At 37.3% G+C, this 19,566-nt stretch overlaps 1 protein-coding gene across 2 annotated transcripts in view; it reads right to left on the bottom strand.

The window, feature by feature from the left end:
* The window catches only part of NR6A1 (nuclear receptor subfamily 6 group A member 1), a 215,697-nt gene that overhangs the window by 146,974 nt on the left and 49,157 nt on the right, over positions 1-19,566 (bottom strand). The gene's annotated exons all lie outside the window — the stretch shown is intronic.

Genomic DNA, 19,566 nt, shown 5'->3' with positions numbered 1-19,566 from the left:
TATATGTAAGCAACTTATTATTTAATCCAGAACATAAACTGTACTAATTTACCTTGAAAAGCACTCATATTTCTCAGTTCAGAACAGGAGGGAGAGCCAGAACCCTCAACTCTTGTTTACATCTACAAGGTATGCAAGCACTGCCCGTGCGGTCACAGAGCTACCTTTTAGCTTCTCCAAGGGCTCCTTCCATTCTCTGAACCATAGTTTTTCATCTTGAAGGACCTCTCAGCTCTAATATCACTGTTATCTATAACTATGTGGGCCCTCAACCACTGGTTACTAAGAGAGATGCCAGATACAGAACTCAAAGAACCAGTGTGGAAAAGAAGAGCCAGGAATTCAGGAGGGCCGAGGCAACTCCACCAAATGGAAACACTGATGGCTGCACTCAACATTCATTGCTGTCGGTGGGTTTGAGTCTGAATCGACTCACTGATCAATGAATGCAAACTGCGGACCAAACAACCTAAGGGAAACAAAAGCAGAGTCACTTGAGTGCATCAGCTACCGTGCTGGGTAGGTGCTGCTGCGTTCTCCAACACACTGGTTAAAGCCTCTCTTGCCCTCTTTGGTTCCAATATGGAATAAACACTTTAAATTCCTAGAACTTTTCTTTTTCTTATTTTTAAAAAAATGTTCTAGAGTTAAAGAAATGATATTTTATACGAAGAATGAACTGTATACCTTGACATCATACCATATTAAAAACTCAATGCTTTCATAAATTTTTAAATAAAAAAAATCACATTCATTATTTAAAATTCAAATATTGAGGCACACCTGGGTGGCTCAGCTGGCTAAGTGTCCAACTTTAGCTCAGGTCATGATCTCATGGTTCATGGGTTCGAGCACTGTACCAGGCTCTGTGATGACCACTTTGGATTCTGTGTCTCCCTCTCTTACTCTGCCCCTCCCCTGCTTGTGCTCTGTCTCATAAATAAATAAACATCAAAAGAAATTTATGGGGATGCCTGGGTGGCTCATTCGATTAAGAGTCTGACTTCAGATCACGTCATCATCTCACAGTTCGTGAGTTTGAGCCCCATGTCAGGCTCCGTGCTGACACCGTGGAGCCTGCCTGGGATTCTCTCTCTTCCTCTCTCTCTCTCTCTCACAGTAAATAAATAAACTTTAAAAAAAATAAGAGAAAGAAATATATGAAGTAAAAACTGAAAATCCCTTTCCTTATCATCTTCCATTTCCTCAGTGGAAATCACCTATAAATGTAATAAACAATAAGTTCAATAACTTGTTAGTATTATTGATTATTATTATAATCAATATAATAAACGTATTGTTTATGTTAGTATTACTAATAAATTAATATAATAAACTAAACACTTATTTTATGACCTGTGAGACCTTTACCCATGTACATATAAACATATGTATTGGGATTTTTGGGGGGTTGCTTAAACAAAAACAAGGTTATTTTATATTTACTGCTGTACAATCTGCATCTGCACTCAGCTATACTAGACAGCTATTGTAGATAGCGTTCTGCAACAATCTTGTTATATATATTGTACTAGTTCTTTTTTAAATGGCTATGTAGTATGCCATAGCATGAATGCCCTGGGCTCACCAAAACTGGGAGCCCCATTCATTCTCACCTTTGCAAACCACATCCCTCAAACAAGAAAAACACTAAGTGAAGTGGGAAATGCACATCATTTTTCTTAACAAAATGTAAAATGTGGTATCAGTTTTCTGACTTCTATAACATGAGACGAGCCAATAAATCTTTCATGATAATAACAGGAAGACAAAGGCCTTGGTCATCAATAGTGTAATCATATACTTAAGTCTGAGAGAGAAAAAAACAGATTCTCATAGCAAAAGTCAAATTCAATAAAGCAGCAGGAAAAGAGTCTTACCAAGTTAGCCTTCCAAAATTTTTTTCTCAGGGATAGGAAGGAAGTATAAGTACAAGTATAGTGAGACAAGAACTAAAAAAAGAAATCAAAGCCAAGAAAAAGATGCAGAAAGTGCCAAGAATTCAGGAAGAATAGGAGGTTCAAGCCAGTATTTCCCAACTTAGTTATCGAGTACCAGAATCACCTAGATCAGGTGCTTTGAAAAACACAGATTCCTGAGTTCTACCCTAGACCAGATGTAGGGTCCCAGAATCTGTATTTTATTATAACAAGCATTCTAGGCATTATTTTTCAACAACCAATTATTTCCAAATTTTCTGAAAGCATCATAGAATGTCCTACACGTTCTTTGAAAAATGTACACCTGAACAAGCATGCCACTCCTTTACACAGAGAATCAATAGTCTAAATATGCTGATTAAAAAAATAACACATTTCAGCCACCAAAATCTTATGCAGTTTCTCTTAGATATAACTAAATGCTACAGGAAGGGAAAAAATTGTGGGAGTTTAAGGGTATTTTTATCAACTAAGACTATAAATAAATACCTGTAATAGAAAAACTATGTGGCATGTACAGGGAATGTTGAGCAGAACAGCTCAGAGACTGTGTGAGGGAAATCATGAGGAGCAGCCCTGCAAGGCGAAGGACAAATTACAGAAGACCTTGTAAGCCAGGCGGAAATATACAGAATTAGTGAAACAGGAAGTCACTTTAAAGTGCTGAGCTCCAAAAAGAGATAATAAAAGTAAAACTTTGGGAAGACTGACCAAGCATATGAAGTGGGAGGAAGAGAAGAGAGATGTGAAGGAGACAAAAAGAGAGAAAGAGAGGGGAAAAAAAAAATCTGTTGTACAAATAAGCTGAGCTAAAACTGAGGCAGCAGGAGTGGAAGAAATAGAAAGGGTATCTCCAAAAGGCTTTTTTGCTTTTTATTTTTGTTTTCTGTTTTTCAAAATATATTTGTTTTCCTTTTTAGTACTATGGAGTCACTGAAAAATTAACACAAAAGAGAAACTAGCTGCCCTCCCCCATCATTCTGTTCATATATATCTTCCCAGATATTTCAGAGATATTGAAAATACATGTATTTGTATTTAGAGAAAATACCACAAATTATATATGCTGTTCTAGACCCTTTTTTCACTTAAAATATTGTGGCCATCTTTCCAGGTCAATACACCAGGTCCACCTTCCAAGGAATTGGCTCAAACAGAAAAGATAGCAAAGAGTCAAGAATGGTGACTAGATTAAGCGCCTGGAGTGCATTAAGAAATGAGCAATTTCAAAACGGAAAAAAGAGAAAGTTCATTTTCTGAAAAGAGGCTGCATACTTGTGATTTACAAACATAAAGCTAAAAGTGAATGAGTTAAGTACAGGAAGAAAAAATTTTTTCTTTTATTGAACACAAATAGTTATTGAACACATACCATGCACCTGGTCTGCAACAGAAGCCAGGAAATGTGGAAGGAACAAAGTACATAGTAAAAATGGTGGGCCAAATTCTAATGAACAAATAATTTCAAGTGTGAAAAGGTCTGTAAAAGAAAAATCAAGGTTCTATGGGAGCAAATAATAGAAGGGATCAATCCAGTCTTGGGGGTAAGAAAGGCATGGGAAGTGATCTCACTTTATGATCTCAAAGAAAGTGACATTTAAGTGAAGAGTTGAAGGATAAATGTAATGACTTACATAAGAGAGGTAGGGTGAGCATTCCAAGCAAAGAGTACAAAGGGCACATATATAAGCCAAAGGCGCATAGTGCTTGCACAAAACTGGAAGTGTGGCAGAAACACACAGAAGATGGCGGAAGAGGTCTGCAGAGAAGGCTGGAGAAGGCAGGAATTAAAAAAAGTTACTGACAGTCTTACAGACAAAAATTCTGGAGTGATTGTCACAGAAGAAAATAAGATTTCTGGAAAGGTAGTGGTAAAGAGCTTGAGCTACATTACTTGTCAACTATGTGTACTTGGACAAGTTATTTACCTTTAAAGTCTGTTTCATCTGTAAATAGAAGACATAATGATAGTGTTTGTTTCACAAGGCTACTTGAGGAGTAAGAACACTTGTAAAATCTTTCACAAAGAGCCTGACACAAAATATAAGCAGACAATGGTTGACCGGAAGTAAAAAAAAAAAAAAACAGACTGGAAGTTCAAACAGACTGGAAGCAAAAATGTTAACAACTGAAATCACTAAGTTGTAGAATTAGAGGTGATTTTTATGTTTATCATTTATAATTCATCTATACCTTCCAAGTATTTAGCAATAAGCATAAAACCATTTCAACAGTTAAGAAAAATTACTTTTAAATGTCTTTTTTTAAAAGCAAAGATTTCTTTTAGATGCAAGATCTACCTATGTTTGGCTGAAAAGCAGATGGAAGAATCCACAGTGGAAAAGGAAGATTGACGATTTTTATCAAGAAAGAGAACCTGTAGAAAGCTCAGCTGCAAGGACAGTAGAAAGTGACAGGCTCTTGGGACGCCTGGGTGGCTCAGTTGGTTGAGCGTCCGACTTCAGCTCAGGTCATGATCTCACGGTTGGTGGGTTCGAGCCCTGCATCAGGCTCTATGCTGACAGCTAGCTCAGGGCCTGGAGCCTGTCTTTGGATTCTGTGCCTCCCTCTTTTTCTGACCCTCCCCTGCTCACGCTGTCTCTCTCTCAAAAATAAATAAAACATTAAAAAAAAAAAAGGTGACAGGATCCAGGACCCTGGAGGATGTGATCACTTTGGAAGGGAGACAGATCAGCCTCAGAGAATGAAAATGATGAAGGAAATTCTAGCTTCCTCCTGTTCTCTCAGGCTCTGTCTCAATAGGATCCAACTGGACCTTGTGATTCTGGATCTTAGCAAGCAGCCTGTCATGGAGTAAATCAGTAAATGTCAGTAAATGTTTGTCAAATGAGTTTCCTTATGATTTCTGGCAGTTATATTTATAATGCAGGAAGTGAACTACTCCTTGAACCAAACACTAGATACCTTCAAACCACCTGTGCCATGATTTATAGTTCCAACTCAAGTATAATTTTAATAACTACCAGATATCAGGTTTGTTCTTGATTATTATACTTGCTATAGAACCCCTGAACTGATACTTTGGTCCAACTTCCCTTCCATTTTTTCAGATTAACTGAATCTACTGAAAACCTGTGTAATCAGTCAAAATCGCATGCCACTTGCTCCTCTTCCCAGTAAACAGTTGAGGCAAAAACAGCAGAGTATAAAAGATGTGGTTTAGGACATAGAGTCAGAGTAAGTTCAACTCTGCCATAGTTCTGTGATCTTCAACAAGTGAGTCACTCTGTAAGCCTTCCTTCTATGTAAACGGAGACTAAGGATACCTCTACTATTTCAGGATTGTGAGGCCTCATCAAACAAACAAAACAAAGCAAAACAACAAAAACAAAACTGAGAAGTACACTGCCAACAGCACATGGCAATACAGCCAAAGCATCCTAGTATGTGATGGTACCACTTCACGGGCTCTCCTCTTTCAAAATGCAAGATACCCCCATTCCCCAAACTCTCACCTATTTGTCAATCAGCAGTACATATTTGCAAGATGTCTATCTGGGACTGACCTATAACCTGAGGCCAAAAGAAAGCATTTTTGTATATAAAAGTGTCTTCTGCCTAGATGGTCTATCAGTGTCATACCACAACTTGAGTCAGTCCTCCCAAACAAAGAGAAAGTTCTTTCCAATGGACTTTCGTGAGGCAAGGCTCAGGGTTAAGCTTTGGGAGCAGGGCTGGTCTAGGTTTCCAAGTGAAAGACTAATATGAGACATCACATATCAATAGGACATCATCGGACAAACTTAAAATCATTTTATCCAAAACAAACAACAAAAACCACACCATCTTATGCCAAAGTCTCCTCCTTGACCTCCTTCCAACCAATCTTAGGTACTTTTTTACAGCTTTATTTAGGTCTAATTTATATATCATAAAATGAATCCATTATAAATGTATAATTCAATACTTCTATTTATTTATAGAGGTTTGCAACTATCACTGCAATCCAAGTTTAGAACTTTCTCCGCTCCAAAACTCCCCTTAAATCTGTTTCCAATTAATCTTCACTCCTACCTTTAGCCCCAACCATTGATCTGTTTTCTATCTCTATAAATTTACCTTTTCAAGACATTTCACAAAAATGGAATCATATAAGTAGTCTTTTGAGTTTGGTCTCGTTCACTTAGAATAATGTTTTTGAAGTTTATTCATCTTTAGCATGCATTAGTTCATTATTTTTTAGTGTTCTAGTATTCCATTTTATGGATATTCCAGAATTTTGTTTATCTCTTCACTGCTGATAGACATTTGAACTGTTTCCAGATTTTGGCTATTATAAATTATGCTTCTATAAAGATTCATATACAAGTCTTTGTGTGGACACATTTTTTTTCTCTTGGGTAGATACCCAGGAATGAAACTGCTGCATCATATGGTATGTTTATATTTAATTTTTAATTAAATTACCAAACTGACTTCCAAAGTGACTGTACCATCTTATATTCTCAGAGCAATGCACAAAGTTTCCAGTTTCTATACATCCTTACCTTTTTTTTTTTTAATGTTTTATTTATTTTTGGAAAGAGAGACACAGCATGAGAGGAGGAGGGGCAGAGAGAGGAGGAGACACAGAACCAGAAGCAGGCTCCAGGCTCTGAGCTAGCGGTCAGCACAGAGCCCGAAGCAGGGCTCGAACCCACGAACGTGAGATCTGACCTAGGCCGAAGTCGGAGGCTTAACCGACTGAGCCACCCAGGCGCCCCACATCCTTACCTTTTAATAGTCTTTTTGACTGTGGCCATTCCAGAAGGAATACAGGGGAAATTCACTGTGATTTTAATTTGCATTTCCTTAATAACTAATGATGTTGCACACCTTTTTATGTGATAAAATGTTCGTTTAAGTCTTTTGTCTCATGTTTCTGATTCTTTCACTTACTTTCATTTTAGTAAAATATAACACAAAAATATTCAATTTTAACCATTTTAAGTGTACAATTCAGTGGCATTAAATTCACAATGCTGTGCAACTGCCACCACTACCCATTTACAGAATATGTGCATAATTCTCAACAAAAACTCTGTACCTACTAAACAGTAACTGTCCATTCCACACCCCCTAGCAACCTATTCCTCAACCCACTTCCCCTATTCTACATTCTGTCTCTAGGAATTTGCCTAGTCTAGTTATTGCATGTAAATGGAAAAATATGACATTTTTGTCTATTTTTAAAAACTGGCTTGTCTTCTGAGTTGTAAGAGTTCTTTATTTATTTTAGACATTCCTTATCAGATACACAAATCTTTGTCTCATTCTGTACCTTGTCTTTTCATTTTCTTATTAATATCTTTTTAAGTGCAAAAGTTTTACACTTTAATGAAAGTCGATTTATCAAATTTTTCTTTTGTGACTTGTGTCACTGGTATCATATATAGGAAGTGGTTGCCTAAGCCAAAACACAAAAATATTCCTCAAGACATTTTGTAGTTTTAGATTTAGGTGTATGATACGCTTTGAGCTCATTTTTCTGTCTAGTATAAATTAAGGGCTGGAGTTCTTTTTGTTTTTGCATGTAGATACCCAATTTTCTCAGCATTATTTGTTGGAAAAAACTACACTTTACCCCACTGAATTGTCTTGGCACCTCTGTCAAAACTCAACTGACCACATATGTAAGGATATATTTCTGAACTCTCAATCCAGTTCTAGTACCTATCCTAATACCAACATATCACACTGTCTAAATTATTTCTTCATAGTAAGTTTTGAAACCATGTAACAAAACTCCCCTAATTTTGTGCTTTTTCAAAATTGTATTAGCTATTCTACTTTAAGTCATTTACATTTCCACATAAATTATAAGATGAAATTTCTTCAAAGAAGTCAGCTGGGATTCCTTTATGTTTTTTAGAGCGATTACACTGAATCCAGACATCAATTTGGGGACAACTGTCATTTTTAACATTTAGACTTGTAATCCATGAATATGGAATATCTCTCCATTTATTTAGGTCTTTTTCAACCTCTCAACAATATTTTATAGTTTTTAGTATACAAATCTTATAATACTTTTGTTAAATCTATTGCTTAAGCAGTTTCTTTTTTAATTTATTTTTTAAAATTTACATCAAAGTTAGCATATAGTGGAACAATGATTTCAGGAGTAGATTCCAAAATGCCCCTTTAGCCTTTCCCCTCTCCTGCAACCCCTCCAGTAACCCTGTTTGCTCTCTGTATTTAAGAGTCTTTTATGTTTTGTCCCCCTCCCAGTTTTTTTTTTAATTATTTTTGCTCCCCTTCCTTATGTTCATCTGTTTTGTATCTTCAAGTCTTCATGTGAGTGAAGTCATATGATATTTGTCTTTCTCTAATTTCGCTTAGCATCAAACCCTCTAGTTCCATCCACATAGTTGCAAAGTAGGTTAGTTTTTGATGCACTCATGAATGGAACTGTTTTCTTACTTTCATTTCTGGATTGTTGCTAGTATATAAAAACAAACAAAAAACCCCAATTTTTGTATATTGATCTAGTATCCTGTGACCTTGCTTAAAGTCAATTTGTTCTGGTTTTGTTTTTTTGTGAATTACTTCGGTATACAAGATTATGTCATCTATGTATAAAAATAGTTCTAATTCTTTCCAATTTAGATGCCCCTCCTACCCCTCTGCACTAAGTAGAACCTCCAGTGAATGTTAAGAAGAACTGGTGGGGCACCTAAGTGGCTCAGATGGTTAAGTGTCTGACCACAGCTCAGGTCATGATCTCGTGGTTCATGAGATCAAGCCTCACATTGGGCACTGTTCTGGCAGCTCAAAGCCTGGAGTCTGCTTCAGATGCTGTGTCTCCCTCTCTCTCTGCCCCACCCCAACTTCCACTCTGACTTTCTCAAAAATAAACATAAAAAGAAGCAAGAGTGGTAAGATAGATAAGTGGTAAGAAAGGTTAAGAGTGGACCTTCTCACCTACCTTGTTCCCAATCCTAGGGGAAGAGCGTTCACATTTCACCATTAAGTATTATGTTAGCTTTAGGCTTTTCATAGATGACCTTTATCAAGGTCCTGAAGTTGCCTATTACTGATTTGTTGAGAAATTCTATCATGAATGAGTGTTGGATTACATCAAATGCTTTTTCTGTGTCTACTGAGATGATCATGTTGGCTTTTTAAAAAACCTTTTGTTACTATGGTTTATTACAGGACAGCAAACTATGACCTGTAGGCCAGCTATTTTTGTAAAGTTTTACTGCAACAGAGGCACCCCCCTTATTCACATATCATCTATGGCTGTCTTTCCAGTACTACAGAAGATCTGAGTAGTTTCAACAGAAACTTTAATGGTCCCAAAGCCTAAAATATTGACTGACTGGCCTTTTAAGAGAACATCTTCTGACCCTTGGTATGTCACAATAATTTTTACATAGTAATCCAACCTTGCATGTCTGGAATAAAGCCTAATTGTTCATGGTATATAATCCATTTCTCTATGTTGCTGAATTTGTTTACTAATATTTTATTAAAGATTAGTATGTCTATGTTCATAAGGGATATTGGTCTGCAGTTTTCTTATGATGCCTTTGCCTTTGTTATCAGGGTAATAGTGTCCTCATAGAATGAATTGGAAAGTGCTCTTTCCTCCTCTACTTTTTTTTTTTAAGTTTTTTAAAAATCTATTTTAAGTTTATTTATTTTCATAGAGAGAGTGCACACACAGGGAAGGGACAGAAAGAATCCCAAGCAGGCCCTGCACTGCCAGCATGTAGCCTGATGCAGTACTTGAACTTGAACCATGAGATCATGAGCTGAGATGAAATAAAGTGTCAGATGCTCAACCAACTGAGCCACCCAGGTGCCCCTATTTTTTTTATTCTAGAGAGAGCACACACACAAGCTGGGAAGAAGGGCAGAGGGTCACGAGAGGTGGATAGGGGTGGGGAAGAGAATCTTAAGCAGGCTCCACACTCAGCAAGGAGCCCAACACAGGGCTCTTTCTCCATGGGATAGACTGTGGGATAATGACCGGAGCCGAAATCAAGAGTCAGATGCTCAACTGACTGAGCCACCTGGGCACCCCCTCCTCTACTTCCTGAAAGACTTTGTGAAGGTTTAGTTTTCATGCTTCTTTATTTTTTTTTTAAATTTTTTAATGTTTTATTTATTTTTTGAGAGAGAGAGAGACAGAATGTGAGCGGGTGATGGGCAGAGAGGGAGACACAGAATCTGAAGCAGGCTCCAGGCTCTAAGTTGTCAGCACAGAACCTGATGTGGGACTCAAACTCATGGACCATAAGATCATGACCTGAGCTGAAGTCGAACACTTAGCCGACTGAGCCACCCATAGTCGCCGCCGGGTTTTAGTGCTTCTTTAAACATGACAGAATTTGCCAATGAAGCCATTGAGCCTGGGCTTCTCTTTATAGTAAAATTTTTCAGTACTGATTCATTTTAATTGTTAGAAGTTTTCACATATATATTCTATTTTCTTTTGAGTTAGTTTTAATAATTTGTGTCTAGGAATTTGTCCACTCAAGTTTTCTAATTTGTTGAGATAAAGTTCATGATTTTCTCTTATAATCCTTTTAATTTCTTTGAAGTAACCTCCTTGCTAAACTCAATTAGTTTAAAGCTTCTGGTTTGTTGTGAATTATTTAAATATGGGATTATATCATCTATGTATAAAGACAGTTTTCATTCTTTAATAATTTTATTTAAAAAATAAATAGGTGCCCCACATGTCAAAGTTTGCTGACCTCTGTACCATTTAATAAAATAAAGATTTTTAAAAAATCGCCACATGAGCATCTTACTTTGGGTTTAGTTTGCTCGTTATCTAGTTTCTTAAGGTGGAAGCTTAGGTTAATGCTTGAGACCTTTCTTCTTCCCTAATACAGTTATACATTTAAAAGCTATAAGTTTTCCTCTAACCACTGTTTTAGTTGCATTCCATGAATTGTGGTGTTTTCATCTTCATCTAGTCAAAAATATATTTAAATTTGCCTTGGGATTTCTTTGATGTATGGGTTATTTATAAGCATGCTGTTTATTTTCAAATATTTGGAGATGTCCTAGATTTCTATCTGTTAGGAATCTCTAATTCTATTGTGGTCATAAAACATACTTTGTATGATTACAATCTTCAAAAATAATTGAGACTTATTTTATGGCCCAGAATATTCTTAGAGACAGTTTCCATGTGCACCTGAAAAAAAATGAATATTCCACGTAGAGTATTCAATAAATATGAGTTGGCTGACAGTGTTAAGTCTTCTATATCCTTGCTAATTTTCTCTAGTTCTTCTACCAAGTATTAAGAGTGGAGTATTGGGGCACCTGGGTGGCTCAGTCGGTTAAGTCTCCGGCTTCAGCTCAGGTCAGATCTCACGTCCGTGGGTTCGAGCCCCGTGTCAGGCTCTGTGCTGACAGCTAGTTCAGAGCCTGGAGCCTGCTTCAGTTCTGTGTCTCCTTCTCTCTGCCCTTCCCCCTCTCATGCTCTGTCTCTCTCTGTATCAAAAATAAATAAAACATTAAAAAAAAAAAGAGTGGAGTATTGAAATCTGTAACTATTACTGTTGAATTTTTTATTTCTCTTTACATTCCTGTCAGTTTTTGTTTCAGATATTCTGGTGCTGTTAAGTATATTTTTATAATTGTTATATTTTCTTCATTATCACTCTTCTTTCCTTATGAAATGTCTATCTCTAATAATATTTATCTTAAACTATATTTTACGTTATTAATATAAACAGCTCTCCTATGGTTACTGTTTGTATAATCTATTTTTAAGCATCCTTTTACTTTCAGGCTATTTCTGTCTTTAAATTTAGAGTATATTTCTTATTAACAGCATAGAGTTGCATCTTGTCTTTTTATCCAGGTTGACAATCCCTACCTTTTGAATAGGCAGTTAGTCCATTCACATTTGATATAATTACTGACATGGTTGGATTTATGTACGCCATTATGCTGTTTTTGTTTCAGGTCTTGAACCTCTCTTCTTTCTTTACTATCTTTTTTGTGTGTGAAATACTTCTAGTATACCATAAGTATGGCAGTATACCATAGTAAAAGTCAGCAGACTTTTTTGTTATTTTGTGGTTGCTCTAGCCACCACAATATGCATCTTTACTTATCACAATCTATTTTTTTATATTTTTAATGTTGATTTAGTTTTGGGCGGGGACAGAGGGAGGGAGAGAGAGAGGAGGGGCAGAGAGAGACACACACACAATCCAAAGCAGGCTCCAGGCTAAGCACAGAGCCCGAAGTGAGGCTCAAACTCACACACTGTGAGATCATGACCTGAGTCAGATGCTTAACTGACTGAGCCACCCAGGCACCCCTATCACAATCTATTTCTAACTTAACTACAGGAAATACAGAAACCTGTTTCAATATATCTCCTCTTCCTTCTCTTTCCTGTTTTTATTACCATATATGTGTTAATAATACAATATTAATAAATATTGCTTTAGATGATCTTGTCATTTTAAAAGTTAAGAGAATAAGAAAAAACTATAGAGTTGTATTTACCTATATACTTAACCATTTCCCAATGTTATTCACTTCTTATGGATTCAAATGACCATCTGGTAGTATTACTTCCTTTCAGTCTTAAGGGAGTTCCCTTAATATTTTAAGGCAAGTCAGCTATCAACAAATTCTGTGCCTTTTTTTATGTGGGAAGGTCTTTATTTTGCCTTTGTTTTTAAGAAAGAGTTTTACTTTAAAAAAAATCTTGGTCAATTTTTCTTCTTTCCACATTGTCATTTCGCTGCCTTCAGACCTCCTTGCTTCTGCTAAGAAGTCAGCTATATACCCTATTGTTACTCCCTTGTATGTGATGAATCATTCTTGCTGTTCTCAAGATTTTTCTTAAAACAGTTTGACTCTGATGTGTTTTATTGTGCTTGAGTTCATCAAGTTTCTTGGATTTGAAGATAATCTCTTCAAATATGGAAAGCTTCTGGCCACTATTTCTTCTAATATTTTCTTTTCCTCTCTCAACTCCTCTCTTTTTATATATGTATACTCTTAGGTATACATTTGACATTGTCCCACAGATCTCAGAGGTTCTGTTCACTCTTTGAAGCTTTTTTCTCCATTCTTCATATTAAATAATTTTTATTGACCTCTCTACAAGTTCACCAACTCTTTCTTCTGCCATCTTAAATCTGCTGTTGAGTTCATCCTAATTTTTGATTTCAGTTATTATAATTTTTTTAAAGTTTGTTTATTTTGAGAGAGAGAGCGCGAGCGAGCACAAGCCGAGGGGCAGAGAGAGGGAGAGAATCCTAAGCAGGCTCTGCACTCTCAGCACAGAACCAAATGTGGGGCTCAATCCCATGAACCATGAGATCGTGACCAGAACCAAGATCAAGAGGGATATGCTTAACCTTTAGTCACCCAAGCACCTCAATTATTATTTTTAAATCAAGTACTTTCATTTTGTTTTACAGTTTCTCTTTGAGACTCTATTCATTGAGTCATTGTCGTCATAGTTTTCTTTATAGTAAACATGGTTCCCCTTATTTTTTTTTGAAATATCTGTAACAGGGGCTTTAGAGTCTGTGTGTGTCAGATCCAACATTTGGGATCACTAGAGGCAGTTTCTACTGACCTTTTTTTCCTTCAGTGTGGGGTCACACTTTGGTTTTTTGCATCTTTTTACTTTTTTGTTGAATACAGAACATTTAAAGTAAGGTACTGCAGGCAACTCTAGATTCTGAGTTTTTCCCAGCTAAGGTTTTGTGACGGTGGTGGTTCTTTTTTTTTTTTTTGCTTTTACTAACTTTCCAGGAATAAATCTGTGCAACCTGTCTCTACTACAATGTGTGGTGCCTGATGGCTCAGGATTTTCCCCTTGTTGTTTTGAAGCCTGGCCTCTAAGGGTCACCCCTCTGTCTGCATAACTTACTGACTGGTCAGAGGTGATGCTCACCTTGAACTCTTTTATTCTCTCCTGATGGATCTGTGCTTGGGATGGGGAGCACACTCTCACTCTAGGTCTTTAAATCTACCGTAGTTTTTACTTTCTGCTGGGCTTTCTCACATATCTTTGCACTGGCCAAAAATGTATAGATGGCTTGGGCTTGTGCTAGTTTCTACTGTGCATGAAGCCTCCAGTCAACCCAGGATATATGTAGACCCTATCAAACTTCCTGTAGTTGCCTCATCTCCCAGACCTCTCTGTTAAAGCCCTATATATATAGTCTGCTGCTACACTTTTGCCTCAAACAGGTCTCTAACCTTAGGCTAGAAGAGTTGCTTGACTCTATTTCACTTGTTACCAAAATCATCACTTTTTTCTCTTGAATAGGTTTTTTCCCCTACTTAAATCCAAATTGGTTAACATATAGTACAGTAAGATCATCCCTTTCGGGGCTCCTGGGTGGCTCAGTCGGTTGAGTGTCTGACTTCAGCTGAGGTCATGACCTCACGGTTTGTGGGTTCGAGTCCTGCTGTGCTGACAGCTCCGAGCCTGGAGCCTGCTCAGTTGGATTCTTTGTCTCCCTCCCTGCCTCTCCCCTGCTTGCACTTTGCCTCTCTCTGTCTCTCAAAAGTAAATGTTTTTTTGTTAATTTTTTTTAAAAAGATCATCACTTTTAACTGATAATACATCATTCCAAGTGAGCCCCCTTCCACAGGGGTAGTAAAGCTACTGGTTTCCAGAGCCTACCCAACCCTGGTTGAACTTCTACACTATTAGGGCTGAAAACAATGGGAGAAATCCTGAGCAAGACCATAAACATGTTTTATATAAAATTCAGTAATTTTCATGAATAAATGCTTCTTAACTTGTTATAAGTCTGTAATTATTTCTAACAGTTTCTTCCAGCTTTACAGTTGCTTTGGGGGGAAAAGATTTGTTGATCTGCTCACTCAGTCATGCCAAAAATGAATCTACTCCTCAGACATGTTTTATTTTTTTTATTATTTTAAAAATGTTTTTTATTTATTTTTGAGAGAGACAGCACAAGCAGGGGAGGGTCAGAGAGAGGGGGAGACACAGAATCCGAAGCAGGCTCCAGGCTCTGAGCTAGCTGTCAGCATACAGCCTGACACAGGGCTTGAACCCACAAACTGTGAGATCATGACCTGAGCCGAAGCCAGCTGCTTAACCAACTGAGCCACCCAGGAGCCCCATCAGACATGTTTTTATAAATCTCATACATGGTAAGAGTCTAACCTTGGTAGAGCCAAACAGTCTGAAATCCAGTCTGCTCTCCTGGAATTAGACCCAAGTGCCATAATACCTAAACTGCTCAAATACACCTCACTCCCAAAATATACTGGGAAAAACACTCCCTGAGGAAGGCAGAGGAATAAAGTTACTCTGGAATATTGGAATTATTTTCAGTTCCAGAAAATAATACAAAAATTTGAATATCAGTTATTTTTAGTTCCCACCTCCTGAAAGCCCTAAGCACTGGAGTCAGTACTACTCTGCAAATAGATATACCTTCTGAACAGCTCTAAAGCCAATCATGGCTAGGGCAAGAGTCCATGATCTCAGATTTTGTCACCAGGTAGGTACTCAAAGAGGTCCTACACAGAGAAGGACACTGAGTGCTACAGCTGGCCCTGGCCACTGCAACTAAGCCCATCAGCACGCATGGGTGTCTATCACGGGTCCCTTGCTCACAGACCTGGGCTTACCTCTTGGCCTCTGTAGCCACATCATCCCAAGACCCAAAAGTCCTGAGTCTCAATACTTGTACTCCTAGCCAAAAACTGGTTTGAAAGTATCTCTTCTATTTGCCAAACTTAAAGTATCACATAATGCCTGGATTCTCAATGCATTTGACAGCTCCCCCCATGCCTTCCCACCCTAGGGCTGCCAAATAATTCCTAATCAACAATGCCCCTGAATTTGCTCTACCTGTAACACTGTCCCTCAAATGCCAGACTTAATGGTGAGTTTCTACAACTTCCATCCTGCCTGCTGAGATTATCGTGTCAGACAATTTGTCTACTGTTCATATTCTCCTAAGAATTTATTTGTACCTTCTACTAGTCAATATGCTTTAGTCCCTGACAGGGCAAATGGATACCTAAGCCAAGCTGGGCTTATCCTCTTTCCTGAGCATTTAAAATTTGAATACAAATGCTTCCATTACCCTGTGCTGAGCATGGGTCCTGGAAAGACATGACAAGGCAGGGCAGAGGCAGCCATTTTCCACCGTGAATACAGGAGCAATGAGTATCAGTTTGAAAGAGAAAAGAAATATGAAGCAGAAGCACCACAGAAGCAGAAATGAGATTCTATATGACCAAAGAGAGATGGGAAAGAAATTCTGGTCTTAACCCTTCATGAAATCCAAATGAATGCTCTGCCCTTGGGCCTCAAGAGAAAACCTGTGTACTTCCCAACAATGTCCCCATTTTAAATTAGCTTAAGGAAGAGGAGAGGGTGTTCTCTTCCTTGCAACTGAACTACTCCAGCTAGTATCTCTAGTTTCTCCCTTGCTTCCAGTCTGTTTCCCAAAAACCCACATCACTCACACTCTAGTTAGCCCAGTTACTTCTCCACCATACAGCTCCTTGTGTTCAACCCATATTTTTCTGGCTATACCCAGATTCTTTACAAATCCCTAAGTTAAGATCCCATTCTCTAAGCTCTGAGGTTTTCTTTGTCTATGATGAACAGGCAATGAGATGTAGTGTGATTTGAACCTTTTAGCCTCAGCTTCTCACTTAGGAAACACCACCTACTCCATATGGTTGTGACATGAATTATATAAGGTGAGAATAAAGTTTTTGGCACATCATCTGACACACAGCAAGCTCCACTAAAGACAGTTCTTTTCAGTCAGTATTACATTAATTAACCTTGTGCATTCTGAACATGAGGTAAAAATTACTTCACTAATATTTAAGAACTAAAGGGCACTAAGTATATCAAGAAGACTACTCAAAATTTCTTCTGGATAGTATTCTTTTCACATGAGAGCACTATAATACTAACTTGTGAGCAGCCATACCAACTCCCCAACCAATATCTATTTCTCCCAAACTTGTATTTCTGAAGCTTTGAAAATGACCCTGTGACCTTTCACCTGTATTTGTAGGATCATTTCTACTAGTTTACCAGTGTTGCTTATGAGATTTGTTTGCAGATATTTTTACTTGTTTGAAATACACAGACACACAGATCAGAGGTTGAAAGTAACCGGCCAAAAATCACATTTATCAAACCTCTGTGAAGAGAATGTAACATAGTTTTGGTGAAATATAATTAAGGGCCAAAATTATCATTACTATTAGGAAAGGGTGACCAATGAGTTTTTGTCTAACAAAACTTCTAACAAAAAAAAAAAAAAAAAGATAAAGGCCAGAGACAGAGACTGAATACCACAATTAAGGTTTTGATAAAAATTACATTTAGGGCTTGGCTTTTACATCTTAGTTATGTTGACAGATACCTGGATAATTGAGATGCTAAATAATCCAGACACCAAACAAATCAACAAAAGTCCCAGCACAAAATCATTACATAAAGGATTTTATTTCCTTCTCAATTACACAATCTACTCCGTTCAACATAAGGAAAAACAATGCCAAGAAGAATCATTTGGTTTTAGACTCACATAACAAATAATTGTCAACAGAACTGATCACATAATGAGGATTAATTCTATCAACAGTATTAAAATTATGACAAACATCATTGTACATATACAATGACCCACACACACAATGGTCAGATTTTGCATTAAGTCACAGAAGAACACTTTCTATTTCACACCTATTTCCAAAAGCCCATTGCACTGAGCCTCCTTCTAGCTAGCCTGTGGTTATTTTTCTACCTGCTCCTCTTCCTTCCCAATCTTTTAGCCCCAGGATTCTCAAGGCATCAACTTACAGGATCCACTTGGTGAATGAATCCAACACTCATCCACCTTCTTAGTAAATGATGTTCAATTCATTTCTACTTATGAATAGAGGCTACGGTAATTTCTTAACTGCTAATAAAATTTGGTGTTTATAAACTAAAATTAACAAGAAACTCTTTAGTATTCCACTAAGACACCTGGCTGCTACAAAATGGGTAACAATGTTGCAAAAATTCTACTGCAAATACATACAAAAGATAAACCTTGCAGTTCTCAGAACTCTATTATTACTGATGAAGGAATTAGTGGTCATTTTCAATTGCTGCTGTATTTACTTTTAAATCTTCATTCAGCAAGGTCATTTTCAAATTAGTTTGGTACATGCTATATAACAGGTATTACATCAACAGTATCCTTATTTTGAATTTTCCGATAATGAGATACTGATGTATATGTCATGTTTCAAATAGGAGTCAATCTCAATTGCCAAAGCACATTTATATTCTTACCCCAAATTTATTTGTACATAATAGTCCATTTCCAGTGGAATACAGTTAACAGTCTGATTAAGTAGATTAAGTAATGGGGCTCTGCCTAAATTGGCTGAGGTAAAAAAAAAAAAAAAAAGTTGGCATCACTGCTATAATCAAGCCAGCTGCTCTATGCCACCAGGTCACATTACTTCCAGCCTAGTAGTCTTCCTAAATTTTTTCTTTAAACTACCTCAAGGAGCATTAGAAACTCACCTTGACCATTATCTTTTAATTTTCTGAGCCCCATATATTCTGCCCATGATTCTTAGAATCTCACATCCCCTTAATGGACTTTCTTCCTTCATCGTTATCTTATTTTCTTGTCCAGGAAAATATCTGTTCTCTCAATCTCCATTTTTATAAGAAAAACCCACACCTTAGATGAGAACATTCAAGAAAACCCTTTTTCTCCTTCATGCCCAAGGAAAGAAGTCTTAGACCCAACAGACAGCATGGAGCCAATAATGCCTCTGCCAGCAGTCTCCTGGAAGTAGATTTTCAGCTCTTGGATATTAAGTGCACATCCTTCTTGTCCCTACTCCCCAAACTCAGATCCCTTTGCATTAATGATTAGCTCTATCACCTTACTCCTCCAATGCCCCAATATTGAAAGTAAAGCAGCATGGACAGCTACCAAATAAGCCAAGGTTTTGATGCCTTAGAGGAAAGGAAGGGAGGCAGCAAAATGGATTCTGATATATTTTAATTAGAATTTCCACACATGCTTTTAGAATGAGATAAAGACATTCCTTCTCTCAGATTTTGAGGTGTAGCAGTATTACTTCTCAAAAAATTCTGGTTTTCTATTCTGTTTAATTATGAGTTTTACAAGCATTGGTTTTTTGGGGTTTGTTTGTTTTTTTTTCTATTTTTCAGTCTGATTCCTGTTCTTGGCTCTTCAGTTAGGGTCTATTGCCACCCTGTGGACTAACTGGGGATAAATGCCAATGCACTATCACAGGTTCTCACTTCTGTGCTTCCAGAAGAGACCACTAGATGGGGACTTCAAGTTTGAGGGACTTTCTAAATTAATCTAGAAAAGCAGTCAGTTGGTTTATGACTGCACAAAAGATAGATTAGCACAAATAAAATAAAAGAGAATGTGTCCAAAATAATGAGTTAAACAAAAATAAAAGTCTTTTGGAGGCAGTATGTTCTGAGGTTAAGAACCTCTTAACCCAGGCTTTGACTCTTCGCAAACTAGAAATACAGGAACTTCCTCATACTGATAAAGGACAACTACAAAAAACGTATAGCTTCCCGATTTCAAAACTTACTATAAAGCTATTGTAATCAAAACAG

This window comes from Suricata suricatta, chromosome 13 (assembly GCF_006229205.1).
Source record: "Suricata suricatta isolate VVHF042 chromosome 13, meerkat_22Aug2017_6uvM2_HiC, whole genome shotgun sequence".
Taxonomy (NCBI): Eukaryota; Metazoa; Chordata; class Mammalia; order Carnivora; family Herpestidae; genus Suricata; species Suricata suricatta.
Note: the sequence above shows the minus strand (reverse complement) of the source record. Positions and strands in the feature narration are given on the sequence as shown.